A 14,202-nucleotide genomic window follows, 5' to 3' on the forward strand; every position below is an offset into this window, starting at 1 on the left:
AGAAGGCGACAGTTGAGGGCAGAGGAGGTGAAGGTGCCTGCCTTCCCGGTAGCCTCGGTGCCTGCCATGCCCGCTTCGCGAGGGGAAGCGCTGCAACGTCTGACCTACTCTTCTCTCCACGCTCTTTGTGCAATAAAGTTCGGAACCAAAGGTTTCCTCTCGTGCTGTATTTTATTCGTGCCCTTTCCCCCCGCTCCCACCCCATTGGGGAGACACTGTTTTCTGTTCTTTCCTGCTTCGTTGACAGGACGAGAGCCGCGCTTTTAAAGATCATTTTTGACTCTCTCCCTCACTCTTTTTGAAGTCAGTAGTCAGTCCTGGAAATGCATTCTTTGGGGAGGAAGGCGGGTGCTAAGAAAAAAAGATTTGTAAAACTTTTTTTAAAAAGCTGTTGGGATCCTGTAAAAGGGAAGCTGGTGTCTGAAAACAGTTTCGGTTTTAACCCTTTTCAATAAGGTAGTAATCCTTCAGAGCTATCATTCTGAAACGCTTTGAAACGAAGGGTAGCCGACTCACTTTTGTTTTGCCTCACTTTGGGGGTTAGGGGTAACCGAGGTTGGGTCCTCTGGATCTCCCACCCCCTACCAAGGTTCCCACGTTGCTGTCTAAACTTAAATAAGAGATGGGTTAATACTAATTCTAAAAATAGGCATTTAGAAGTATCCAGTGTTTGCCTTCCAGGCAAGAAGTAACTCCGGCGGGGACCGACCATAGTTTAAGCCACAAGGCTTATTTTTTCTTTGCCTGTTGGGAAAAAGGAACGGCAGAGAAGTCACTGACACATTAAAGATTAAAAGACAGTTTTGAAAGGACCTGGAATATGACCTATTTAAGTTTGTGATAGCTTCCTAAGAAGTTAGAATTTTATCCTAGCCTTAGCTTGCCTCGGTTCAGCCTTCTAAAGGGTTGGTGTAAAAGATACTTTGGTTGTCAGCTCTTGAAATCTTTTTACACTCACGGCTCATTTCCTGCTTTAAAAGCAAAGCCAAAACAGTTATTTTAGGTGGTGCAAAAGATGAACAAGTTATTCGTTGTAAGAATACTCTCGTAGTAGGATGGCATCGTGATGGATACATACAAGGTTTCTTCTTAAGAATAAATACTGATGGATAATAGAAGCCCTGTCTTTGGTTTTTCTGTATCCAAGTCACTTTTTCAAAACTACTTTACTGTAAGTCAAACAACAACAACAACAAAACATGTTAACAATATGTTATTGCTGAGAAACTTCATTAAGATGCAGTTAAGAGTGCTTACATAAGGATTGGGGAGGTGATTTTATTTACCAACACTGAAGTAGTTACAGTATCGAAGATGCCATAGATTACTGTTTTTCCTTTGATTTTCGCAGGCCAGCATCAGTTGAGTAGAATATTTTTCCCTTACACAGACTATGCCAGTGACTCTCTTTTTTGTGAATTTAAAGGGAAAGAATTTTTTTTCAGATGGATTTTTTCTTGTCTTATCCAAAAGGTCTTTTCAATTTTGTTTTATTCATAGATTCATAATCTGTAATTCTTAGCAGTTCCAAGTGGAATGTTTTAGACTTTTATATTCATTAATTTTTGAATGTTCACTTGGAGCATGGTTATAACTTATACTTATGTCACTTCTCAGGGAATCACGAAAAATTACAGTTAAATCTGTACTCTTTTTTTTTTTTAAGTGGTTAAATCTATTCAGAAAGTGAATAAAAAGATCTTTGACCCAAACAGACTGAAAAATGTTAAAGGGCCACTTCTTGTGGAATTTTTAAAATTCTGGTGATACCCCTTTTTGAATGATTTTTCCCCCCATGTAAGAACCTAGGGGAACTTAGAAACCTGATTCATAATATGGTACCTTCCTTTTCCTGCTTTTGAAATTAATTTTCCTGATTATATCTAATAGTAATTTTCTATAGACAAGTAGCTTTATTTTATAATCTCCCACCCTAAAGCATTGGATTTTACTTTTTGGATATAATGTGGTTATAATAAAACCAAGTATGCCTTCTTCACCTTATTTTAATAGTTTTAGTCATTTTTTTCCACAGTAGAAAAAATTGTAACATAATGGCTTTCAGTGTATCGCTGAAATTTATAATTCAGTTTATTCCATAAAATAATTTAGCAGATATGGTTATATAGACTTGCTTATAACAGCCTGTGTCAGTCTTTTACAAGCATGTGCTTCTTGAATACTTATGCCTCTAATCTGAATTTAAGAATATACTAGATAATCTGGGAATGGAAAAAATGTAAGGGTTTTTTTTTCCTTACTCATGTGTGAACTCATCTGTACTGCAGAATCACTTGAGGCAGTAGTTGGTCATAATTCAAATATTTAGTTGCCTGCAACAGAGAATGTAGTTAGTGGAAAGAGCATTGGGTTTGGATTTAAAGGCCTGGGTTTCATTCCTTCTGTTGCCACTGCTATCATGTGCCTACCCCTCAAGAAATTTTGTGACCTGTGGGAGTTTCTTAATCTTTCAACTTTGGTTTCCTTATCTGTTAAATTAGAATACCACCTACTTTATAGGGCTGTGCGATAAATTATAAAGTACCTCCTTAGGGACTTCATGATAGCTATTCATTTTAAAGCTTTTTTAACTTCTTGGCTGTGGGACCTTAAGTAAATTTCTTCTCCGTTCCTCAATTTCCTTGGTCACAAATATACTATACCTACCTCATAGAAATGTAGGTGTTGTATAATACACATATTAAATGCCTAGCATTTCACAAGTGTTCAACAAACATTTCCTATAATTTTAAAATTATTCATTATTACTACATTTAATACACCCAGCCAGAAACTGCAACAAATCCAGAGATGAATTACACTGTTTTATCTCTACCCTCAAGGAACTTTTGGGGACACGATGACTAATGAGACAGAATATATGTCATAAGAAAGAAATCAAAGGAGAGATCACCCTTAGTGAAATAATGGAAGAAAGGAAGATTATATATTTATATTTCCTATTTTATTTTTTTAATAAGTAATTCATTCAGGAAGTCCGTAACTCAAAGCATATAAAATGTAATATGGCAGATTGTCATGTGATACACCCTCGTGCTCATTCCCATTGCCCAAGTGTTACCAATTTCTTCTTTGTCCTTCCTTTCAAAGGTAATTCTATCCATATAAAAGCGAATACTCTGTGTTCCCCACCCTGTACCCACACTTTTTTTTTTTAAACAAATGATAGTATACTATATATACTCTCCTATGTCTTCCCTTTTTTTCACTTAAAATGACTTGGCCATTGGTTTGTATCAGTACATAAAGAGCTTCACTTTTTTTTAATGAGGCATCTTATTGTATGGATATACCTGTATTTAGTAACCAGTTAGTAAGTTGATTTTATTTTTAGGTCTTGTATGACCTTTTAAGCGAAGGGCTTCTGTCATTAATGTCTTTATTTCTGTTGAATGAGAAATACCAGTTTCTGACAGGAAATGGTTATTTGAACTGCCTTATTACCTTTTAAGCTCTAGTTTTTAAAAGTTTTAGTGAAATGATTCAGATGTGCATAAAAAGGCAAGTGTGTAAGAGTTAATTCACAAACTGTGTTGTCTGAATTTAACTCTTTTTGTTAAGATTCTTGTTCCTTGAACAGACTTCCTTCTATTATTGCAGCCAAAAAAAGTATCTATAGTTTTTTTTTCTAAATGAGAAAGAACATCTCATGTAGTCCAGTCTTTTTTTTTTTTTAAGCAGACTATTCTCATGCAGTATTACTGCCCAGCAGTGCTGATTAGGGTGCAGCTTTTTCCCTGGTGGTTGTTTGTTTTTTTTTTTTTTGCTTCTCATGATGATGTTCCAGTATTTCTTCGTGTTATTGTCAGTGAGTTTTATATTTGATACCTAGGTAAATAGCAATAAATAATAGCAAATAATCTGTAAATGGCAAGAAATAAATGAGTTTCACCTATATGCTTGAGTACTTAGACTTTACTGCTTAGGTGATTGTGTGTGAGGGGTGGGGGCGTGTGTGTAAGTCCCTGGTCAACCAATTGGACAAAGTAATACTCAGTTTAACTAGAACACAAAACAAGTTTCAGTACCTTTCTCTTTCTTTTTGGCTGTTAAGTAGCATTTAACTAAAGTACATTTTACATGCAGTTAGTATATTTATCTTTAAAATACAAATTCTGTAAGTGTTTTAAGTTGATTAAACTTAGAAAATGATAACTAATAATCCAGCAGTAGGGACATACATAAGTCTCTTATCTCTCAAAAAAAGCCATTAAATGAAACTCTTGTGGTATATTTCATTTTCTGTATGCTGAAGCTGACAGTTACATGTGTGAAAGTTCTTAGTGTAAGAATATTGTCTTACTAATATTTTCATGATTTATAGTATTTTATATAAAATATTGACATATTTGGTTTTTACCTGCTCAGGGACTAAAATGTTTACAAAGCAATCATCTTTACGGATTTAAGGGGATGGAGATCCATCATTGAAATCTGTAAAGGCAGAGAATTTTCCTTCTAGAACCTATCTGTGGTAACCAGGGACTTAAATGATTTCTCACAGTATCCTGGAATCAGTAAATTGTCTTCTGTGGTAGAGGTAAAGATCATGAACTAAAGGGACAAACTCATAGTGTGAAAATGACTGTTTTCCTCTGCCAATTTTATATGCTCAATCATGATAGAAGAGCTTAATCCTAGTCAGCCTCTGAAGCTATAAGAAGAAAGATGGTTTTAAACGTATTCTATATTGATAGCTATCAATATTGGTTTTTGAGACATGTTTGAAACCTGGATAAAGAGTAGCTGTTGGATTTTCTTACTCAGAATGCTTCTCTCCCCTTAATAAATATATATACTCTTTGTTTTGCATTCTTAGCTCTGCCAGATATGGCCCTGTTGAGATGTATTTTGTTATATTTCACCTAGAGTCTTGCTCACCTGACTTCTAGGTTATCAAAAAGAAGGGGGGGGGGAGGCAAGTCTTTAGTATTCTGGTGTTTATTCAAGCAGATAAGTGAAAGAGGCTATTTTACACCTCCAAAGCTAAAAAAATTACCTTTAATATGTAATCAGTTCTTGGGGCTTAGTGACATGAATTTAAACTTAAAAAGTACCACTCCTTGATAAACTTTTAATTGCCTGAGTTGCTTTTTCTTATGGTTGAGTTGAAATAATAAAGGAGTTTACTGTGAATGAGATAGGCTGTCTGAACAAAAATGAAAAGCAGTTTTCTGGGGTGTCTGGGTGGTTCAGTGGGTTAAAGCCTCTGCCTTTGGCTCGGGTCATAATTCCAGAGTCCTGGGAACGAGCCCCACATCGGGCTCTCTGCTCAGCTGGGAGCTTGCTCCCCCTACCCCCCGCGCCTGCCTCTCTGCCTACTTGTGATCTCTGTCAAATAAATAAAATCTTTAAAAAAAAAAAAAAAAGGAAAGGAAAGCAGTGTTCTTTCTGCTGTTGAATTAAAATAGAAAATTATGATCTCTGAATAATCTAATAAACAGCACGGTTTAGAGAGAGAGAGATCTGAGGGATTGATGGTCAGTTTTTTGCCAAAAGACTAGAAGTAAAGACTGATACTTTGTTACGGAAGAGAGAATTAAGTAGAAACTTAAAATTGCTAAAAATGACCTTGGTGTAGTAGTAAAGGATAGATCTGAAAGTTGACGGTAATAGGAAATTTTTTTCCCAAAGGTTAGTGAATCTTTTCTGAAACTAAGATTTCTCTCTTCAATTTTAGTAGTATTTCTAATGAGCTGGTTATCTGGGTTTCTGGCTATAATTATATGATGGTATAGATGTAACTAAAAATGCTTGTAATTTAGCCAAAGCTGAATAACCATTATTTCTGAGGGTTGTTATCCCTGTTTCTGTAGATGATTGGCAAATAGAGGACTCAGAAGCGCGTTATCACTGAAGTGAAAATTGCTATTTGTTCCGAACTATTTGTACTCCTGAAGGAGTATCATTTCCTTGAAAGTATCAGTAGCAGCTTTGTTTGCTATGACCAGTAATCCTAATGCTTTGGTTTAATTTACTGTCATTTATCAGTCTAGTCATTTATTTGGTGAACATTTATTGACCATTGACTTTATACTAAGCGAAATAATTGTAAGAAAATTTATTCAGGTAAGGATTTTTATAGATATTAAATGAAGTGTTGTGCTAGTTGCTTGTAAACAGTGAAACCTGAGTGTGTCGCTTCTGCCCTCCGGGAACCTACATGTGCTATAGTGGCGAGGACAAAGGAGCGTAAGGAAGAAGGATGTAGGCATGGCGTAGTGTCAGTTCTTCACTGCTGTCTGTGTAATAGGCACAGACAATGTATTTGTTTAATAAATGATTCCCTCTTGGGAGGGTTACAGCTTTGAAAGGCAGGAATTTAGTGAGGAAAAGTTTTATGAGAAAGAATATAAATTGAATACTAAAGAACTTGGTTGGGTAGTGATAGTATCTTCTAGGCAGTAGCAAGGACAACAAAGATGAAGACATGGAAGTAGAGTGGGGTAAAAATCAAGGTACAGCAACTTGCAGTGAAACATTTTAATTTGAAGTACCATATTTTGAGATTTGTTATGAACAGTTTATTATGGTGTCTTTATGGGTATTACTCATAAACTCTACTATACTGGGGAATTCAAACTTAACACACTTTTGCCATTGAGGGAGTAGTAACTCCTTCATTTTTTACAGATGACTAAACTGAGCCCTGGAGAGCTTAAACGATTTATTTGCTGGTAGAGCCTTTTCTCTGAACAAGACATAACAGTAAGCATAGTTTTCATCACTGTTTTTCTAGCATTATCTCTTTTGAAGAAAGTTTTCATGTTTCTGGCTTTATTGGTGATTACTAGGATTTCTGTTCCTAAACAGTAATAGTTTAGGTTTATAAAATTTCACTTGGAAGGAGTATTCTAGCCAAGGTATTAAAAAAATACATTGGTTTCATTATCTTACTAATTAGATCTACATCAATAGGAGAGATGCCTGACTGGCTCAGTCAGTAGTTTGTTGACTCCTGATCCAAGGGACATGAGTTCAAGCCCCACATTGGCCATGGAGCTTACTTCAAATAAATAAATAAATAAATACATAAATACATAAATAAATAAATAAATAAATAAATGTTTTCTTAATCTGCTTCGGTAGATAGATTACCATAAATAGCCAGCTCATGCTTTATTTTTTCCATAATTCATTGTATATCTTTCATTTTGAACTGGGATTTTTATGGTTTTAAATCATTGTTATTAAATACCTGTTTGAAGGGAATTGGTAGGCAACCTGGTTATAAAAATTAGTTTATACTTGCCCAGCTGTGTGTGTGTGTGTGTGTGTGTGTGTGTATCTTTTTATAGAACACATATTTTATCTCTTGTTAGCTTGAGAGCTCTTTGAGAGAAAATTTCGTGTCTGTTTTAAACTCTAGTCCCCATAGTTTTTGGCAGAACACTTATTATGTAATAGGCACAGAAAATGTATTTGTTTAATGAATGATTCCCTCTTGGGAGGGTCACAGCTTTGAAAGGCAGGATTAAAAACAGTCCCCCTGTAGGGATGCACCAAGTAAAGGAAGCAGACATACATGCTTCAGACAGTTAAAACTAATTGAAATTACAGATTTTTTTTAAAAGATTTTATTTATTTACTTGACAGATAGAGATCATACGTAGGCAGAGAGACAGAGAGAAAGCAGGGAAGCAGGCTCATTGCTGAGCAGAGAGCCTCATGCGGGACTTGATCCCAGGACCCTGGGATCATGACCTGAGCTGAAGGCAGAGGGTTAACCCACTGAGCCACCCAAGTGCCCCCAGATTTATTTTTTAAAAAGCCAAGGAAATTAGGCTCATTTTCCCATAGCTTAAAACGAAGCTTTTCTACTTAACGTTTTCATTATACTCTGATGCTTTACCAATCCTTCTTGCCTCTAAGACATGAGAAATGGCATGAGAGTGTATTATTAATCAAAACGACCTTACCAGAAATCACTACCAGGTTGGGTAAAAAAAAAAAAAATAGTACATCACTGATTGGACTTGTTTTTGATTCTTTCAGGAATAAAGATACCTAAACTTGAAGTGAATATTTTATCAGAACTATACATAAAGTCTTTGCTATTGTCTGCATGTAATTTATCAGCTTTGTAGCTTTACCATGGCTAAGTTTTAAATGTAGTCCAATATATTCTTGGTGCCTTAGGTGCTTGGGCTTTTTCTAGCAAGCAAAACACAATAAAAATGCTTAGCCAAAAAAAAAAAAGGCTTAGCATGTGGCTTAATTATCCATGCCATTCCATTGCCAAATACAAAGAATTCTTCGCATTTTATAATACTGGAGGTTACGTGGTATACCTCTGCAGTCTTATAAACTCCTTGCAAATCTCTTAACATGTCTAATTCTCCATCTGTGAAGTGAGAGCTAAAACCAGGATTCCTGTTTTATAACTCCTCCTATAACACGTGCTGTCTCACTTCAGGAAAAGCGAATTGTCACTCTTCCATGTCTAATTTGTAAATAATTCACAAAAAATAGCATTTTAAAATATAGTTCAAAACAGACCTGTCAAAATAATGAATGTTAACTTTATAAACACCCTTGGATATTCATTTTCCATTTGAATTTAGTGATTTTCACATAGTTCCTCTGGTTTTATTGAGCAAATGGAATAGTAGACTTTAAATATTTAACTTCAAGGCATAACTTTTGTGGGTCCTTACAGTTTTAGCATTGAGCTAGTTTATGAATCAGAACTTAAAATATGAAGACAGTTTCACTCTTTAGTCAACACAGAAATTGCTTTTCTATAAGTAACTGCTCGTAGGAGGTGTATAATCCTTTTTTCTTTAAAACAAAAATCATCTCCAAAAAAAATCGGTTTAGTAGAACTTTATATAGGAAGTTTATGTAGGATCACATCTTTGAAATGCTTAAGGTGTGAAAAGCTGTAAACATAGTATTGGATGAGAAAGAAAGGAAATTGGGAAGGAAATGGGATAAAATGTTATTATCTAAAATAATGCACAGTCATGGTTGCTGCCTTGCTAAGCAACACTGTCTCTTGGTGACCAGATACATGAAGGCTTGTTTGAGAGCTGTGAGTAGTCCATCTTCCTTGAAGGCAACAAGACAAATACATTTGCTAGTACTTAGAAAATAATGACTTTGATTTGAGAAAGCACTAAAGCTTTTCTCTTGAAAGTTACTATAGAATTAGTCACGTGTTATAGGATGGCTGTCATCATGCAGTACAGTTCTATAAATCACATAATATTTTTCTAATTCACTTCTGTTAAAATATTTCTTTGAGAACAGTGTCTTTTTTTCTGATTTTTTAACTATTATTTTAATTTTTTAATTAACATATAATGTATTCTTTGCCCCAGGGGCATGGGTCTGTGAATCATCAGATTTACACATTTCATAGCACTCACCATAGCACATACCCTCCATAATATCCATAACCCAGCCATCCTCTCCCTACCTCCTCACCCCCCAGCAACCCTCAGTTTGTTTTGTGAGATTAAGAGTCTCTTGTGGTTTGCCTCCCTCTTTCTTGTAGCACATGCTACATATTTTAAAATAATTTATTAAAAATAGCATCCAAATACTGTGGTGATTACAGAAGTGCAATAAATTGTAAAATATGAATATTGAACTTAAAGCAGTTTCTCTCAGTTCAATCCAGTGAATAAGTCAGGGAATTAACTTTATTAAATAACATTGAAAAGTTTCCCTGTTACTGTATGTTGCCTTTTTTGGTACTAGTGGTTGGGCGATACTGATATTTACTATTAATACAAAGAATTTATTAAAATATATACACAAATTTTTAGGTTTTTATTTTTCTTTTGTAAATGTTTAAATCTCATCAAGTTCAAATCACGCAATTAACTTCAGTTACAACTTTTCTTGCCTTTAATATCTAGACTATAGGCAGAAATATGGATTTATTCTCCTAATTAAGGGAGGGAGAATTTGGTAGGAGCACAGAGTAAACTTTTTGAAAAAACTGTCAGAATTTACACCAGTTTATTTTAGCTTATCACATTTCCTGTCCATACTCTCTCTCAGAAATGTATTTAACTAAATTTTGATAGTGTGTGATTATTCTAGTTTAATAAAATTTTAGAATTGAAGTTGGTATCTGTGTTGCGGGGTGTGTGTGTGTGTAATGCACACGTGTGCATACCTACACGTTATGTATACACATGCAACATTGAATCAGCTGTTTTCCTTTCAGGTTTCAGTGAAGATATGCTAAACTTATTACCCCAAGACTATTTATTATTAGCATCAGAAACCTGGAGCATTGCTAAATTTCCAGTATTGATTGCATACACCTCAGTTGCTCTAGATTAAGCATATGATAAGTGGCAACTATTTCCAAGTTAACAACACCCAAAAATGTACAGGGGTGGGGGGTGGGGGATAGAGGGAAAAAGGCAGTGCCACATAGTTACTGATTCTTGGAAAGCCAAAGTCTGTTGTGTAACACCTGGACATTTTGTAATTTTATTTAATAAACTAATCATAACACTTTAGAAAATTAATTAAGTCCTGTTGGAGTTTTTGAGAATGCGTTAGCAATGCTTTGAGTCAGTTATATTATCCTAAAAACTAGAAAAGAGGTAGAAAACATGTACAAGATATTCTGTACCACTCATGGCTGTTTCTAGGTATACTTCTGTAAAATATTTTTAGTACTGTATTTGACTCTGACAACAAAATAGTCATATAGTTTTAAAATCATGTGCCCAAATGTTCCTTTTGCTATGGTTACCCTAGAGACCTTAGATTTCTGCTTGTGTGATTTCCTTAAATCCCTGGGCTTTTGAGTTTCGGAGGAGTCAGCCACTCGCTAGGGTGCAGGGGGAGGTTTTTTCTCATTTTTTAATGAAGATCATTTACATTTTTAACAATCACAGTATTCATATGTTCCATTAGTTATGGATGCATTATTCTTCAGTCAAAATTCTTAGTTCATTTCTCTGAATATGGTAGTTATCCATCTCATCCTAAACTGGATTGAGATTTAGATTTAAGGGATTAAAAAGTAAACTAGGTTGTGAGGGGTAGATGGGTTTATTTTTTATAAACTTGAATAGAATGTTTAGGATCCTGTGGACTGGGGCACTTCCTAAAAGTCAGAATATTTCAAGAGGAAAGAACAAGGTAAAGATCTACAGCATTCGTTTCTTTTGTTTAATGATTTTTAGCAGAAAGTGAGAATATGAGCTTGCTTTCTTGTTGATGAGCTTTGCTTAACTTGGTAGAGGCAGGTAGGTATGGAAATAGTACTTCCAGAAATTGTCCATGATTTGGTATAGTTTTGTATAGGTGTTTAGTAGGTGAATTAAAATGCTACTTTAGCATCAAGATTTTCACTTGTTAGCTTTAAAAATATTGAAAAATCCCCCCAGCATCCTTCTCAGCTTGCTTTTTATTTATTTATATGTATGTTTGTTTATTTTGTGGGGGGAGGGGTAGAGGGAGAGAGATTTTTTTTTTTTTTTTTGACAGAGATTACAAGTAGGCAGAGAGAGAGGGGAAAGCCGGCTCCCTGCTGAGCAGACAGCCCAATGCGGGGCTCGATCCCAGGATCCTCAGATCATGACCTGAGTTTAAGGCAGAGGCTTTAATCCACTGAGCCACCCAGGCTCCCCGGGAGAGAGAATCGTAAGCAGGCTCCACACCCTACATGGTGCCCAGTGTGGGGCTTAATCTCACAACCCTGAGATCATGACCTAAGCCAAAGTCAAGTCAGACATGTAACTGACCTGCCACTCAGGTACCCTTCAGCTTTATTTTTTATGCAATACTTCTCACCATCTGATTTATTACATACTTTATCTGCTTTCTCTTCCCTGCTCCACACACGGGAATGTAAGTTGCACAAAGTTTTAAAAATTTATATTGTATATTTCTTTTTCCCCAGTAATTTGACAGTGCCTGAAATATAAGTCCTCAGATATGATAACCTAATACAAGTATAATATATATAATGCCACTTGTTAAAACTGAAGATATTGTTGGTTCTATTTAAAGTTACTAGTGGTGGGTGCCTGGGTGGCTCAGTGGGTTAAGCCGCTGCCTTCAGCTCAGGTCATGATCTCAGGGTCCTGGGATTGAGTCCCGCATCGGGCTCTCTGCTCGGCAGGGAGCCTGCTTCCTCCTCTCTCTCTCTGCCTGCCTCTCTGCCTACTTGTGATCTCTCTCTGTCAAGTAAATAAATAAAATCTTAAAAAAAAAAAAGTTACTAGTGGTGAATTCTCTCAGGATATGTTGCCATATAGAGTAGAAGTAAAATTCATTGTGATATGAAAGTTCTAAACACAGTTACTTTAAAGAGACATTATTTTCAATTTTCATTTTGTCCTAGTAGGCAGTTGCTGATTGCTTTTTGAGTGACTTTTCTGTTATCATTTGTCCTCTCTCCTTCCTTCTATATAGAATCTGGCACTAGCCACGGATTCACTCATTTCTCTAAAGGCATACTAATGTAAGCCTTTGCTCATACCATTTTTCTGATCAGAGAAGTTACCCTCCTTCCCCAGATTTATGGTGCTGGGTCCATTCTCAGTGCTGCTTTGGAATTCCCCCACTCTCTTGACTATTGCAGAACGTTTTCTATTCTTTTAAATGTCATGGAAGCACTCATTTGACACTTTACTGAGAGGTTTATCTAAACTACATTCTAAGGTTTTAAATACTGTCTTTACTGTATAAAGGGTACAAAAGTGGTACAGTCTTAGGGAAGTTTCTTGAAGCTTTCTAAGATGGGAAGGAAAAACTTTGTCCTCTGAAAATTAACAAAAGGAGACTGTAAAACTATTTAATAACGAACAATAGTTGTGACCAGATCAGTGTAATGAGTAAAAGAGTTGTTCTCCCAACATGTGAGAGAATCTTTATTGACTAGTATCTGGTCTTGTAGCATTTTTTTAAAGGTACTGCTAATTATGTTAAGTTGTATTGCATTCTCATGATTTTGTAAATCAGTAAGTGGTGATAGCTCTGTATTAATCCAAGATCAAGAGGCTAGATGACCTATTCTTAGTGAATCTGTCTTCTTTTACTGTCTACATATATTACTATAGAATAAAAGGAAATACTTCATTTATTATATATACTATTTTATTAAGTTGCCTGCATAATTATGTTTGCGTACATACATCTTGTGTCATTTCCTAGGATCAGAGCATATAAAATTGGACGAGCTCTTTAATTCATCTTCCTAGCTTTTACAGATGAAGAAACCTAAAGCACAAAAAGTTTAATTTTTCCAATGATCACTTGGTGACAGATCCAGCTTTCTACCAAGTGTTAGGCTCTCTCAGTAACACTAAAAACCACTTCACTTTTTATTTTTCATATTAAGAGGGATAACTCTAAAGAGCATTACATAGCAAAATGACACTTATCTTTGTGAATTGGTTTAAACATTTTGTTTCCTTTACGCATGATACTGTTTTGAAATTTATTATAAATTTATGGTTTCCAAAGGATTATGTTAATTTTTAGGGGATAAATCATGAAAATTCCCAAATCTTAAATATCCCAAATTTTGTAACTCTGAATTATTGGAAAACAAGAATCCCCAAACTCAAGCTAATACTAGATTTTCAGTGATTTCTAAGTTCCAATCTATTTCTCATATTGTAGGCCGAGTATTTATAGAACATTCTTTCTGAGTTTTTATGTACCTGATCTTTTACTTATTTTATAGTAGTATTCAGTCCTTTTTTTTATTTTTATATTCCTGAAAAGCATTCATTTGTGTAGTGAATTAAGAATCTCCTTTCTTGCGACACCGAGTGGCTCAGTTGGTTAGGCATCTGCCTTCGACTTGGGTTGTGATCCCAGGGTCCTGGGATGAAGTTCTGCATCCATCTCATTGCTAGGCATGAGCTTGCTTCTCCGTCTGCCTGCTGCTCCCCTTGCTTGTGCTATCTCTCTCTGACAAATAAAATAAATCTTTAAAAAAAAAAAAACTTTCTTCAAACAACTTTGGAAATCCACATATTGGCTATAGTAATTGATCGTGTGTCTGAATATTATACTTCTGGCTGGACTGCTCCTTGGTTGATAAAAAAATTGAAGACTGTAGGTGTAATACTGTAGTATCTCTTCCCTCACCACCTGAAGATAGAAAAGAACAAAAGTTTTCGAAGTCCAAAAAGAATACACCCACTTTAAATATTAGTTTAGTCTAGTTGAGAGGCCATTTAGTACCTTTGTGGT

At 35.4% G+C, this 14,202-nt stretch overlaps 1 protein-coding gene across 4 annotated transcripts in view; it reads left to right on the forward strand.

The window, feature by feature from the left end:
- Nucleotides 1-14,202, forward strand: part of CREB1 (cAMP responsive element binding protein 1) — a 62,672-nt gene that overhangs the window by 887 nt on the left and 47,583 nt on the right. The window lies entirely within an intron of this gene.

This window comes from Mustela nigripes, chromosome 3 (genome assembly GCF_022355385.1).
Source record: "Mustela nigripes isolate SB6536 chromosome 3, MUSNIG.SB6536, whole genome shotgun sequence".
NCBI lineage: Eukaryota > Metazoa > Chordata > Mammalia > Carnivora > Mustelidae > Mustela > Mustela nigripes.